The sequence below is a fragment of the Schistocerca gregaria genome, unplaced genomic scaffold (genome assembly GCF_023897955.1).
Source record: "Schistocerca gregaria isolate iqSchGreg1 unplaced genomic scaffold, iqSchGreg1.2 ptg000480l, whole genome shotgun sequence".
Classification (NCBI taxonomy): domain Eukaryota; kingdom Metazoa; phylum Arthropoda; class Insecta; order Orthoptera; family Acrididae; genus Schistocerca; species Schistocerca gregaria.
The window spans coordinates 2,085,570-2,096,143 of NW_026061890.1; positions in this window are offsets into that span (position 1 = coordinate 2,085,570).

The following is a 10,574-nucleotide window of genomic DNA, read 5'->3' on the forward strand; positions in this document are numbered from 1 at the left end:
TTACAGAATGACTCCAGATGTGCATCGGAAAATACTACTGGTCTTCAAGGGAACGATCAAAGCGTAGACTGTTTGAGACATTACTCCCATGGAGGAAAGTGCGCATGGTGACTGTTGTATTCAATGTCGATGAAATTTCTGTGTTTCATCAACACTCAGATAGTCCACAGACTACAGAATGCCTCCAGATGTGCATCGGAAACTACTACTGGTCTTACATTGAACGATCAAAGCATAGACTGTTTGAGACATTACTCCCATGGAGGCAAGTGCGCATGGTGACTGTTGTATTCAATCAAGATGCATTTTCTGCGTTTAATCAACACTCTGATAGTCCACAGATTACAGAATGCCTCCAGATGTGCATCGGAAACTACTACTGGTCTTCCAGGGAACGATCAAAGCGTAGACTGTTTGACAATTACTAACACGGAGGAAAGTTCGCATGATGACTTTTGTATTCAATCCCGATGCAATTTCTGTGTTTCATCAACACTCTGATACTCCACAATTACAGAATGCCTCCAGATGTGTATCGGAAACTAACACTGGTCTTCGAGGGAACCATCAAAGCGTAGACTGTTTGAGACATTACTCCCATGAAGGAAGGTGCGCATGGTGACTGTTGTATTCAATCCCGATGAAATTTCTGTGTTTCATCAACACTTTGAAGGTCCACAGATTACAGAATGCCTCCAGATGTGCATCGGAAACTATTACTGGTCTTCCAGGGAACGATCAAAGCGTAGACGTTTTGAGAATTACTAACATGGAGGAAAGTGCGCATGGTGACTGTTGTTTTCAATCTCGATGCAATTTCTGTGTTTCATCAACAGTCTGATAGTCCACAGATTACAGCATGACTCCAAATGTGCATCGGAAACTACTACTGGTCTTCAAATGAACGATCAAAGCGTAGACTGTTTGAGACATGACTCCCATGGAGGAAAGTGCGCATGATGACTGTTGTATTCAATCTCGATGCAATTTCTGTGTTTCATAAACACTCAGATAGTCCACAGACTACAGAATGCCTCCAGATGTGCATCGGAAACTACTACTGGCCTTACAGGGAACGATCAAAGCGTAGACTGTTTGAGACATTACTCCCATGGAGGCAAGTGCGCATGGTGACTGTTGTATTCAATCAAGATGAATTTTCTACGTTTAATCAACACTCTGATAGTCCACAGATTACAGAATGCCTCCAGATGTGCATCGGAAAATACTACTGGTCTTCCAGGGAACGATCAAAGCGTAGACTGTTTGAGAATTACTAACACGGAGGAAAGTGAGCATGGTGACTTTTGTATTCAATCCCGATGCAATTTCTGTGTTTCATCAACACTCTGATACTCCACAGATTACAGAGTGCCTGCAGATGTGCATCGGAATCTAACACTGGTCTTCGAGGGAACGATCAAATGTAGACTGTTTGAGACATTGCTCCCATGAAGGAAGGTGCGCATGGTGACTGTTGTATTCAATCCCGATGCAATTTCTGTGTTTCATCAACACTCTGATACTCCACAGGTTACAGAATGCCTCCTGATGTGCATCGGAAACTACTACTGGTCTTCCAAGGAAGGATCAAAGCGTAGACTGTTAGAGACATTACTCCCATGGAGGAAAGTGCGCACGGTAACTGTTGTATTCAATCCCGATGCAATTTCTGTGTTTCATCAACAGTCTGATAGTCCACGAATTACAGAATGCCTCCAGATGTGCATCGGAAACTACTGCTGGACTTCCAGGGAACGATCAAAGCGTTGAATGTTTGAGACATTACTCTTATGGAGGAAAGTGTGAATGGTGACTGTTGTATTCAATCCCGATGCAAGTTCTGTGTTTCATCAACACTATGAAGGTCCACAGATTACAGAATGCCTCCAGATGTGCATCGGAAACTATTACTGGTCTTCCAGGGAACGATCAAAGCGTAGACTTTTTGAGAATTACTAACATGGAGGAAAGTGCGCATCGTGTCTGTTGTATTCAATCCCGATGCAATTTCTGTGTTTCATCAACACTCTGATACTCCACAGATTACAGAATGCCTCCAGATGTGCATCGGAAACTACTACTGGTCTTCCAGGGAACGATCAAAGCGTAGACTGTTTGAGACATTACTCCCATGGAGGCAAGTGCGCATGGTGTATGTTGTAGTCAATCCTGAGGCTATTTCTGTGTTTCATCAACACCCTGATACTCCACTGATTACAGAATGCCTCCAGATGTGCATCGGAAACTACTACTGGTCTTCCAGGGAACGATCAAAGCGTAGACTGTTAGAGACATTACTCAGATGGCGGAAAGTGCGCATGGTGACTGTTGTATTCAATCCCGAGGCAATTTCTGTGTTTCATCAACACTTTTAAGGTTCACAGATTACAGAGTGCCACCAGATGTGCATCGGAAACTACTACTGGTCTTCCATGGAACGATCAAACCGAAGAATGTTAGAGACATTACTCACATGGAGGAAAGTGCTCATGGTGAACGTTGTATTCAATCCCGATGCCATTTCTTTGTTTCATCAACACTTTGAAGGTCCACAGATTACAGAATGCCTCCAATGTGCATCGGAAACTAACACTGGTGTTCCAGGAACGATCAAAGCGTAGACTGTTTGAGACATTGCTTCTATGGAGGAAAGTGCACATGGTGACTGTTGTATTCAATCCCGATGCAATTTCTGTGTTTCATCAACACTCAGATAGTCCAGAGACTACGGAATGCCTCCAGATGTGCATCGGAAACTACTACTTTTCTTACAGGGAACGATCAAAGCGTAGACTGTTTGAGACATTACTCCCATGGAGGAAAGTGCGCATAGTGACTGTTGTATTCAGTCTCGATGCAATTTCTGTGTTTCATCAACCCTCAGATAGTCCACAGACAACAGAATGCCTCCAGATGTGCAACGGAAACTACTACTGGTCTTACAGGGAATGATCAAAGCGTAGACTGTTTGAGCCATTGCTCCCATGGGGGAAAGTGCGCATGGTGTATGTTGTATTCAATCCCGAGGCAATATCTGTGTTTCATCAACACTTTGAAGGTGCACAGATTACAGAATGCCTCCAGATGTGCATCGGAATCTAATACTGGTCTTAGAGGGAACGATCAAAGCGTAGACTGTTTGAGAATTACTCCCATGGAGGAAAGTGCGCATCGTGTCTGTTGTATTCAATCCCGATGCAATTTCTGTGTTTCATCAACACTCTGATACTCCACAGATTACAGAATGCCTCCAGATGTGCATCGGAAACTACTACTGGTCTTCCAGGGAACGATTAAAGCGTAGACTGTTTGAGACATTACTCCCATGGAGGAAGGTGCGCATGGTGACTGTTGTATTCAATCCCAATGCAATTTCTGTGTTTCATCAACACTCTGATATCCCACAGACTACACAATGCCTCCAGATGTGCATCGGAAACTACTACTGGTCTTACATTGAACGATCAAAGCATAGACTGTTTGAGACATTACTCCCATGGAGGCAAGTGCGCATGGTGACTGTTGTATTCAATCAAGATGCATTTTCTGCGTTTAATCAACACTCTGATAGTCCACAGATTACAGAATGCCTCCAGATGTGCATCGGAAACTACTACTGGTCTTCCAGGGAACGATCAAAGCGTAGACTGTTTGACAATTACTAACACGGAGGAAAGTTCGCATGATGACTTTTGTATTCAATCCTTATGCAATTTCTGTGTTTCATCAACACTCTGATACTCCACAATTACAGAATGCCTCCAGATGTGTATCGGAAACTAACACTGGTCTTCGAGGGAACCATGAAAGCGTAGACTGTTTGAGACATTACTCCCATGAAGGAAGGTGCGCATGGTGACTGTTGTATTCAATCCCGATGCAATTTCTGTGTTTCATCAACACTTTGAAGGTCCACAGATTACAGAATGCCTCCAGATGTGCATCGGAAACTATTACTGGTCTTCCAGGGAACGATCAAAGCGTAGACGTTTTGAGAATTACTAACATGGAGGAAAGTGCGCATGGTGAATGTTGTATTCAATCCCGATGCAATTTCTGTGTTTCATCAACACTCAGATACTCCACAGAGTACAGAATGCCTCCATATGTGCATCGGAAACTAACACTGGTCTTCCAGGGAACGATCAATGCGTAGACTGTTAGAGACATTACTAACATGGAGGAAAGTGGGGATGGTGACTGTTGTATTCAATCCCGATGCAATTTCTTTGTTTCATCAACACTTTGAAGGTCCACAGTTTACAGAATGATTCCAGATGTGCATCGGAAACTACTACTGGTCTTCCAGGGAACGATCAAAGCGTAGGCTGTTGAGACATTGCTCCCATGGAGGAAAGTGCACATGGTGACTGTTGTATTCAATCCCAATGCAATTTCTGAGTTTCGTCAACACTCTGATAGTCCACAGATTACAGAATGCCTCCAGATGTGCATCGGAAACTACTACTGGTCTTCCAGGGAACGATCAAAGCGTAGACTGTTTGAGAATTACTCCCATGGAGGAAAGTGCGCATGGTGTCTGTTGAATTCAATCCCGATGCAATTTCTGTGTTTCATCAACACTCTGATACTCCACAGATTACAAAATGCCTCCAGATGTGCATCGGAAACTACTACTGGTCTTCCAGGGAACGATCAAAGTGTAGACTGTTAGAGACATTACTCCCATGGAGGGAAGTGCGCATGGTGTATGTTGTTTTCAATCCCGAGGCAATTTCTGTGTTTCATCAACACTTTGAAGGTCCACAGATTACAGATTGCCTCCAGTTGTGCAGCGGAAAATTCTACTTGTCTTCCAGGGAACGATCAAAGCGTAGACTGTTTGAGAATTACTCCCATGGAGGAAAGTGCGAATGGTGTCTGTTGAATTCAATCCCGATGCAATTTCTGTGTTTCGTCAACACACTGATACTCCACAGATTACAAAATGCCTCCAGATGTGCATCGGAAACTACTACTGGTCTTCCAGGGAACGATCAAAGCGTAGACTGTTTGAGACATTACTCCCATGGAGGAAGGTGCGCATGGTGACTGTTGTATTCAATCCCAATGCAATTTCTGTGTTTCATCAACACTCTGATACTCCACAGATTACAGAATGCCTCCAGATGTGCATCGGAAACTACTACTGGTCTTCCAGTGAACGTTCAAAGCGTAGACTGTTTGAGACATTACTGCCATGGAGGAAAGTGCGCATGGTGACTGTTGTATTCAATCTCGATGCAATTTATGTGTTTCATCAACAGTCTGATAGTCACAGATTACAGAGTGCCACCAGATGTGCATCGGCAACTGCTACTGGCCTTCCATGGAACGATCAAATCGTAGAATGTTAGAGACATTACTCCCATGGAGGAAAGTGCGCATGGTGACTGTTGTTTTCAATCTCGATGCAATTTCTGTGTTTCATCAACAGTCTGATAGTCCACAGATAACAGAATGACTCCAATTGTGCATCGGAAACTACTACTGGTCTTCAAATGAACGATCAAAGCGTAGACTGTTTGAGACATGACTGCCATGGAGGAAAGTGCGCATGGTGACTGTTGTATTCAATCTCGATGCAATTTCTGTGTTTCATCAACACTCAGATAGTCCACAGACTACAGAATGCCTCCAGATGTGCATCGGAAACTACTACTGGCCTTACAGGGAACGATCAAAGCGTAGACTGTTTGAGACATTACTCCCATGGAGGCAAGTGCGCATGGTGACTGTTGTATTCAATCAAGATGCATTTTCTACGTTTAATCAACACTCTGATAGTCCACAGATTACAGAATGCCTCCAGATGTGCATCGGAAAATACTACTGGTCTTCCAGGGAACGATCAAAGCGTAGACTGTTTGAGAATTACTAACACGGAGGAAAGTGCGCATGGTGACTTTTGTATTCAATCCCGATGCAATTTCTGTGTTTCGTCAACACTCTGATACTCCACAGATTACAGAGTGCCTGCAGATGTGCATCGGAATCTAACACTGGTCTTCGAGGGAACGATCAAAGCGTAGACTGTTTGAGACATTACTCCCATGAAGGAAGGTGCGCATGGTGACTGTTGTATTCAATCCCGATGCAATTTCTGTGTTTCATCAACACTCTGATACTCCACAGGTTACAGAATGCCTCCTGGTGTGCATCGGAAACTACTACTGGTCTTCCAGGGAAGGATCAAAGCGTAGACTGTTAGGGACATTACTCCCATGGAGGAAAGTGCGCACAGTAACTGTTGTATTCAATCCCGATGCAATTTCTGTGTTTCATCAACAGTCTGATAGTCCACGAATTACAGAATGCCTCCGATGTGCATCGGAAACTACTGCTGGACTTCCAGGGAACGATCAAAGCGTAGACTGTTAGAGACATTACTCAGATGGCGGAAAGTGCGCATGGTGACTGTTGTATTCAATCCCGAGGCAATTTCTGTGTTTCATCAACACTTTTAAGGTTCACAGACTACAGAATGCCTCCAGATGTGCATCGGAAACTAACACTGGTCTTCCAGGGAACGATCAATGCGTAGACTGTTAGAGACATTACTAACATGGAGGAAAGTGGGGATGGTGACTGTTGTATTCAATCCCGATGCAATTTCTTTGTTTCATCAACACTTTGAAGGTCCACAGTTTACAGAATGATTCCAGATGTGCATCGGAAACTACTACTGGTCTTCCAGGGAACGATCAAAGCGTAGGCTGTTGAGACATTGCTCCCATGGAGGAAAGTGCACATGGTGACTGTTGTATTCAATCCCGATGCAATTTCTGTGTTTCATCAACACTCAGATAGTCCAGAGACTACGGAATGCCTCCAGATGTGCATCGGAAACTACTACTTTTCTTACAGGGAACGACCAAAGCGTAGACTGTTTGAGACATTACTCCCATGGAGGAAAGTGCGCATAGTGACTGTTGTATTCAGTCTCGATGCAATTTCTGTGTTTCATCAACCCTCAGATAGTCCACAGACAACAGAATGCCTCCAGATGTGCAACGGAAACTACTACTGGTCTTACAGGGAATGATCAAAGCGTAGACTGTTTGAGCCATTGCTCCCATGGGGGAAAGTGCGCATGGTGTTCGTTGTATTCAATCCCGAGGCAATATCTGTGTTTCATCAACACTTTGAAGGTGCACAGATTACAGAATGCCTCCAGATGTGCATCGGAATCTAATACTGGTCTTAGAGGGAACGATCAAAGCGTAGACTGTTTGAGAATTACTCCCATGGAGGAAAGTGCGCATCGTGTCTGTTGTATTCAATCCCGATGCAATTTCTGTGTTTCATCAACACTCTGATACTCCACAGATTACAGAATGCCTCCAGATGTGCATCGGAAACTACTACTGGTCTTCCAGGGAACGATTAAAGCGTAGACTGTTTGAGACATTACTCCCATGGAGGAAGGTGTGCATGGTGACTGTTGTATTCAATCCCAATGCAATTTCTGTGTTTCATCAACACTCTGATATCCCACAGATAACAGAATGCCTCCAGATGTGCATCGGAAACTTCTACTGGTCTTCCAGTGAACGATCAAAGCGTAGACTGTTTGAGACATTACTCCCATGGAGGAAAGTGCGCATGGTGACTGTTGTATTCAATCTCGATGAAATTTCTGTGTTTCATCAACACTCAGATAGTCCACAGACTACAGAATGCCTCCAGATGTGCATCGGAAACTACTACTGGTCTTACATTGAACGATCTAAGCATAGACTGTTTGAGACATTACTCCCATGGAGGCAAGTGCGCATGGTGACTGTTGTATTCAATCAAGATGCATTTTCTGCGTTTAATCAACACTCTGATAGTCCACAGATTACAGAATGCCTCCAGATGTGCATCGGAAACTACTACTGGTCTTCCAGGGAACGATCAAAGCGTAGACTGTTTGACAATTACTAACACGGAGGAAAGTTCGCATGATGACTTTTGTATTCAATCCCGATGCAATTTCTGTGTTTCATCAACACTCTGATACTCCACAATTACAGAATGCCTCCAGATGTGTATCGGAAACTAACACTGGTCTTCGAGGGAACCATCAAAGCGTAGACTGTTTGAGACATTACTCCCATGAAGGAAGGTGCGCATGGTGACTGTTGTATTCAATCCCGAAGCAATTTCTGTGTTTCATCAACACTTTGAAGGTCCACAGATTACAGATTGCCTCCAGATGTGCATCGGAAACTATTACTGGTCTTCCAGGGAACGATCAAAGCGTAGACGTTTTGAGAATTACTAACATGGAGGAAAGTGCGCATGGTGAATGTTGTATTCAATCCCGATGCAATTTCTGTGTTTCATCAACACTCAGATACTCCACAGAGTACAGAATGCCTCCAGATGTGCATCGGAAACTAACACTGGTCTTCCAGGGAACGATCAAAGCGTAGACTGTTAGAGACATTACTAACATGGAGGTAAGTGGGGATGGTGACTGTTGTATTCAATCCCGATGCAATTTCTTTGTTTCATCAACACTTTGAAGGTCCACAGTTTACAGAATGATTCCAGATGTGCATCGGAAACTACTACTGGTCTTCCAGGGAACGATCAAAGCGTAGGCTGTTGAGACATTGCTCCCATGGAGGAAAGTGCACATGGTGACTGTTGTATTCAATCCCAATGCAATTTCTGAGTTTCGTCAACACTCTGATAGTCCACAGATTACAGAATGCCTCCAGATGTGCATCGGAAACTACTACTGGACTTCCAGGGAACGATCAAAGCGTAGACTGTTTGAGGCATTACTCGTATGGAAGTGAGTGCGCATGGTGAGTGTTGTATTCAATCTCGATGAAATTTCTGTGTTTCATCAACAGTCTGATAGTCCACAGATTTCAGAATGACTCCAGATGTGCATCGGAAACTATTACTGGTCTTCAAGGGAACGATCAAAGCGTAGACTGTTAGAGACATTACTCCCACGGAGGAAAGTGCGCATGGTGTATGTTGTATTCAATCCCGAGGCAATTTCTGTGTTTCATCAACACTTTGAAGGTCCACAGATTACAGAATTCCTCCAGATGTGCAGCGGAAACTACTACTGGTCTTCCAGGGAACGATCAAAGCGTAGACTGTTTGAGACATTACTCCCATGGAGGAAGGTGCGCATGGTGACTGTCGTATTCAATCCCAATGCAATTTCTGTGTTTCATCAACACTCTGATACTCCACAGATTACAGAATGCCTCCAGATGTGCATCGGAAACTACTACTGGTCTTCCAGTGAACGTTCAAAGCGTAGACTGTTTGAGACATTACTGCCATGGAGGAAAGTGCGCATGGTGACTGTTGTATTCAATCTCGATGCAATTTATTAGTTTCATCAACAGTCTGTTAGTCACAGATTACAGAGTGCCACCAGATGTGCATCGGGAACTGCTACTGGCCTTCCATGGAACGATCAAATCGTAGAATGTTAGAGACATTACTCCCATGGAGGAAAGTGCGCATGGTGACTGTTGTTTTCAATCTCGATGCAATTTCTGTGTTTCATCAACAGTCTGATAGTCCACAGATTACAGAATGACTCCAAATGTGCATCGGAAACTACTACTGGTCTTCAAATGAACGATCAAAGCGTAGACTGTTTGAGACATGACTGCCATGGAGGAAAGTGCGCATGGTGACTGTTGTATTCAATCTCGATGCAATTTCTGTGTTTCATCAACACTCAGATAGTCCACAGACTACAGAATGCCTCCAGATGTGCATCGGAAACTACTACTGGCCTTACAGGGAACGATCAAAGCGTAGACTGTTAGAGACATTACTCAGATGGCGGAAAGTGCGCATGGTGACTGTTGTATTCAATCCCGAGGCAATTTCTGTGTTTCATCAACACTTTTAAGGTTCACAGACTACAGAGTGCCACCAGATGTGCATCGGAAACTACTACTGGTCTTCCATGGAACGATCAAAGCGAAGAATGTTAGAGACATTACTCACATGGAGGAAAGTGCTCATGGTGACTATTGTATTCAATCCCGATGCCATTTCTTTGTTTCATCAACACTTTGAAGGTCCACAGATTACAGAATGCCTCCAATGTGCATCGGAAACTAACACTGGTGTTCCAGGAACGATCAACGCGTAGACTGTTTGAGACATTGCTTCTATGGAGGAAAGTGCACATGGTGACTGTTGTATTCAATCCCGATGCAATTTCTGTGTTTCATCAACACTCAGATAGTCCAGAGACTACGGAATGTCTCCAGATGTGCATCGGAAACTACTACTTTTCTTACAGGGAACGATCAAAGCGTAGACTGTTTGAGACATTACTCCCATGGAGGAAAGTGCGCATAGTGACTGTTGTATTCAGTCTCGATGCAATTTCTGTGTTTCATCAACCCTCAGATAGTCCACAGACTACAGAATGCCTCCAGATGTGCAACGGAAACTACTACTGGTCTTACAGGGAATGATCAAAGCGTAGACTGTTTGAGCCATTGCTCCCATGGGGGAAAGTGCGCATGGTGTATGTTGTATTCAATCCCGAGGCAATATCTGTGTTTCATCAACACTTTGAAGGTGCACAG